Genomic DNA, 5,574 nt, shown 5'->3' with positions numbered 1-5,574 from the left:
AGATGTTGAAAAAGCATTTGAAAAAATCCAATATCTATTAGTGTTTAAAGTATTGGAGAAATCAGGGATAAAAAGTACATATCTAAACCTAGTAAAGGCAATATACAGCAACTCTACAGTCAACATCAAACTAAAGGGAGAGAAACTTAAAGCAATCCCACTGAAATCAGGGACAAAGCAAGGCTGCCCATTCTCTCCATATCTCTTCAACATAGTTCTGGAAGTCCTTGCTAGAGCAATGAGACAGTTGAAGGAGATCAAGGGGATACGAATTGGAAAGGAAGAAGTGAAATTATCACTATTTGCAGATGATATGATAATATACCTGAGTGACCCCAAAACTTCTACCAGGGAACTCCTACAGCTGATAAACACCTTCAGCAAAGTGGCCGGATAAAAAATTAACTCAAAACAAAAAAATCTGTAGCCCTCCTGTAAACAAAAGACAAAAAGCCTGGGAAAAAATTGAGGAAACAATACCCTTCACAATAGCCACAAAGGACATAAAGTATCCTGCTGTGACCCTAACTAAGCAAGTCAAAGACTTGTATGATAACACCTTTCAAGTCTCTGAAGAAAGAATTAGAAGAAGATATTAGAAGATGGAAAGATCTCCCATGCTCATGGCTCAGCAGGATTAATAGTAAAAATGGACATGTTACCAAAAGCAATCTACAGTTTCATGGAATTTTCATCAAATTATAAAAACAATTCTTTACAGACGTGTAAAGAAAAATTCTCAACTTCATATGGAATAAAAAGAAACCCAGAATTGCTAAAACCATCCTCTACAATAAAAGATCTTCTGGAGGTATCACCATCTCTGATCTTAAGCTGTACTACAGAGCAACAGTAATAAAAACTTCATGGTACTGGCATAGAAACAGAATGATGGATCAATGGAACCAAACAGAAGACGCAGAAATAAACCCACACACTTATGAATACCTGATCTTTGACAAAGATTCCAAAACCATAAAAGGAAAAAAAAGATAGCTTCTTCAATAAATGATGCTGGTCTATCTGGATGTCTACATGTAGAAAAGTGCAACTAGATTCATACTCATCACCCTGCACAAAACTAAAGTCTAAGTAGATCAAAGACCTCAACATAAAAACCAGACACACTGAATCAGTTAGAATTAAAAAGTGGAAAGAACCTTGAACTTATTGGCAAAGGAGACAACTTCCTGAACAGAACACCAACAGCACAGGCCCTAAGAGCAACAATCAATAAATGGAACCTCATGAAACTGAAAAGCTTCTGTAAAGCAAAGGATACCTTCATCAAAACAAAACGAATGCCTATAGATTGGGATAGAATCTTCACCAACCCTTTTTCTGAAAGATATATATTATCTAGTATATATGAGGAAATAAAGAAACTGAAAAGCAACTAACAAAGTAATCTAATTAAAAAATGGGGAATAGAGCTAAACAGAGAACTCGATAGAGGAATATCGAATGGCAGAGAAATGCTTAAAGAAATGATCGACCACATTAGCCATTTGGGGATGTAAACCACTTTGGAAGTCAAGCTGGTGCTTACCCCAGACAATTAGGAATAACGCTTCCTCAAGACCCAGCTATACCACTGCTAGGTATATACCCAAAATTTGCTCAAGTACACGACAAGGACATTTGCTCAACCATATTTGTAGCAGCTTTATTTGTAATAGCCAGAACCTGGAAACAACCCAGATGCCCATCATCAGAGGAATGGACAAAGAAATTGTTGGTTGTTGTGAACTGAACTCAGGACCTCTAGAAGAGCAGTCAGTACTCTTAACCTCTGAGCTATCTCTCCAGCCCCATATACATTCTTTTTATAAATAGCAATTTAATTAAAAATATGTTTTTCATACAATGTATACTAAACAGTTTCTTCTCTGAGACTTTTCTGAGATCGTCTCCATATCAAACAACCAAAACCCACACTCTTTAGTGATCACTCTAGTTAGAAAATAGATATCTAAAAGGAAAAGAATACAAGAATGATAAAACAAGAAAAAATAAAAAGAAAGTTAAAATAAACATATAGTATAAGACCAAACAAGCAAAGAGAAAAAAAAATTAAAGAATTGAAGCATAAGAAGCTCATACAATGAGACACATATTCACACTTAAGAAAATGCCATAGATACACAAAACACAAAACTGTAACTTATAAGAAAAGACTAATAAGGTTTTTGAGATGCCCAGAGAAAGTGCTATGAGACAGAATAAATCTCCAAAATATGAATGAGTTAGTTTGTGTTAGCCCGCTACTGCAGAGAATGAAGCCTGCTCTTAACTGTGGTTTGTATACTGTGTGAAAATCTTGAGAATTCTTCAGCTTGGAATGGTTATCAATTGGAGATATGTTCTAAGTTAGGGATTGCTGAATATGTTCACATCTCCTCACAGCACTGGGACTGGATCATGCTTAAACCTGTGCAGCCCGTGTGCATGCTACAACAGTCACTGTGTGTTCATATGGGCGTTAGTCCTGTAGTGTCTAGAGGGCCTTGTTTCTTTGATTTGTTCCATCTCCATTGGCTCCATTCCTCACGCTCTGCAAGAGTTCCCTGAGCACTAGGAAGAGAGATTTGATAGAGACATTCCATTTAGAACTGAGAGTTCCAAGGTTTGAGAATGACCCTGATTTATGATTATAGCAGAATATTATTTGGAGTGTTTGTATGCCATGCACCTTTAGCAGACCAGGAGTATTTGGTTTTTCCAAGGTCCTATGGCATAGTTAGTTTCAGGTTCTTGTCCAGTAGAGCAGTGTTAGACATGGGTTTCATATGAAATGCAATGGTTCTCAATATATACTTTCAAATTTTAGTTTGCATTCTCAGAAAACACAAAATTATAACGACCATCATAACACCAGTGATTTTAAACTATTTTGAAAGTCAGAAAAATTTACTATATTTTTATTTTTTTATACTTCCCTATTGATGTTCATCAACAAAGGAAGTTGGGACAGGAAGTCAAACAGGGCAGGATCCTGATACAGCTGTTGCAGACACTTAAGGAGGGAAGTTTCTTATTGGTTTGCACAGCCTGAGTTCTTAGAGTACCAACCCAGGAATGGAAACACTGACAATGGACTGGAACCTGTTTCATCACTAAATAAAAATATAATTTACAAACTTATCTTTTGGATGCATTTTCTCAATTGAGGTTCCCTGTTTTCAGATAACTCTACTTTGTATGTCAACAAATGCTGGAGAGGTTGTGGAGAAAGGTGAACACTCCTCCATTGCTGGTGGGAATGTAAACTGGTACAACCACTTTGGAAGTCAATTTGTGGCTTTCTCAGACAATTAGAAATAGTGCTTCTTCAAGATCCAGCTGTTCTATTTTCAAAGGCAAAACTTCAAGAACAAGTATTTACCAGCCTCTTATTCAAGTTTTGAAAGAACTTAACTGATTTGAATGAATATGAACATCCAGCTGAGACTGACTCTTCTCCACATGTAGACATGGAGTGATATTTGCCAGTTGGACATACATTCTCCAGTACAGGCCTGCACAAGACTGGGATTGTCAACATTTGGTCATAGATGTGGGAGGGTCTCATAGGAAATGGTTGCTCTCTAGGAAGGCCCTTGTAGGGGACAAATGCTGGAGTAGGGGAGTCATTTTATCTTCCATGCCTTTGCCACTTGTCATTTACTTTCATTCTAGGGATAATTTCATACATCTGACCATGTGCATATCCCTGGTTAAATACCATGTATGACAAATAACAACAAAATAGGCAAGAATCAGGGTTATATTTATTGTAAAAAAAGATAGTTTGTAGGAGATAAATGGAGGCTGAAATGTGAGTGTGATCAAATCTATCACAAATGTACATGAAATCAATAGAAAATAACATAAAAATAACACAATAACAGCAAAGATTCACAGTCTGAAGCATAGCACATTTTTATTCTAATCTGATCAAACTACAGTAAGGAAGAGTGAGGGGACTATGATGATTTTCCGGGGAATCCTGCCAACAAATGACATGTGAATTTAAGGCAGAGGTTCTTAGCCTGTTGATAGCAAACTGGGAGTCAAATGACCATTTCACCAAGGTTGCATGTCAGATGTTCTGAATATCAGATGGTTGTGTTACAATTAATATCATTAAAAAATTTACAGTTATGGAGTAGCAAGAAAATTAGTTTTATGAGTGGGAGTCACCACAACATGAGGAACTACAGTAAAGCACTGGAGCATTATGGAGGTTGAGAACTACTGATTTAAGGAAAGTAAGTTTAGGCCATTAATGTTGAAATTATGCTAATTTCTTGCTTCCTGCTCAATCCACATGTTGTTCAGTAAATTTTTTTTCTGTCTCTAGGTGGAGAGACACAAATTTTCTTAGTTTATTAAATTTCTTTATACTCTCCATTCTTCTTCTGTTTCCATAATTGAATAAATAGTATATAGGACTTGAAGGAGAGCATTAATATGAGCAGGTTATTTAGGACCCTAGGGAGGATCCTAGTTCAATGGAAAATGAAAACCTCAATACTCACTAATTTCAATTATTTGTCAAAAGGGTTTTGAATGACAAAAACAAAAACAAAAGACAACATAAGGTTTTTCTCTTTGGTACTGCCCACTACACCCTTGAAAGGGTCACTTACCAAAGCTTACTTTCTCCATTAATTGTAGTTCAAAATAGTCTCAGGAGTTTCAAGGCCACACATATGTCCAACCTGGGTGTTTCCTCAAACAATATTTGGTTTTGTTTAGAGCCTAGTAACATCTGGTCAGTGTCTTCTAAGTTATTTCTTATAGGTTGGCAGATAGTTTTTTTTCCCAGGCCACAAGGAGGTTTATCTCGTGATCAGCATACAAGGTGGATTCTTTCGAAGTCCGGGTTAAAACCTGAGGTAGAGAACATTTTTATGGAAATGTTTAGATTAGGAAACACAAAATCTTTCCACTTGTATTTACACAAACAACAGTCAGCTTGAACACTGAACATGTGGCACGATGTGGGGTTGACCCTGCTGGTGTTCCTGGCCACGCTGCTGATCGTCCTGCTGTTGATGGTGTGCAGTTGTTATTTTAGGACATCTATTTTTATCTAAAGTCAAGTTTCTACGGGAGCTGGTGGGAGACACAGGATCTCAGGAACTAGATCATGAGCAGCCTTCAGGGTCTGAAACAGAAGAGGACCCTTCAGCTTTGCCACACAGAATCAGATCTGCAAGCCAGCAAAGTACACCTGCTGACTTAGGCCACTGACCGGACATGTGCCTTACTGCAATATTGTCTAAGGGAGATCTAAACCGCTGTCCTTAGAGACCTGGCTTTGGAAATCACTAAGTGATCTCAGAACATATGCCATAGGATTTATATCCAGTAAAAGAAAAAAAAATTTACATGTAAGCCATATGGAAATAAAGGTAATTTAAACCAAATTGGACCATTACAGATTTTGTCCTGGGTATTTGGCTTCACTGGATCTGCTTACTCTTTGCCTCTTGCTTTTCTTTGTTTTCTTATTTCTCTTTTCTTGTTTTTGGAATTGCTTTGTTTTGTTTTTCTCTGGTGTAAATATGTAAACATTTCAGCTTTGAA

At 37.0% G+C, this 5,574-nt stretch overlaps 1 pseudogene; it reads left to right on the top strand.

Annotated features, from left to right (window-relative positions):
- The first annotated feature begins 4,973 nt into the window (after positions 1-4,973).
- Positions 4,974-5,238, top strand: LOC129670237 (small integral membrane protein 13-like; annotated as a pseudogene).
- Positions 5,239-5,574: the final 336 nt, after the last annotated feature.

Source organism: Psammomys obesus, unplaced genomic scaffold, assembly GCF_907164565.1.
Source record: "Psammomys obesus unplaced genomic scaffold, mPsaObe1.curated_primary_1811, whole genome shotgun sequence".
NCBI lineage: Eukaryota > Metazoa > Chordata > Mammalia > Rodentia > Muridae > Psammomys > Psammomys obesus.
Note: the sequence above shows the minus strand (reverse complement) of the source record. Positions and strands in the feature narration are given on the sequence as shown.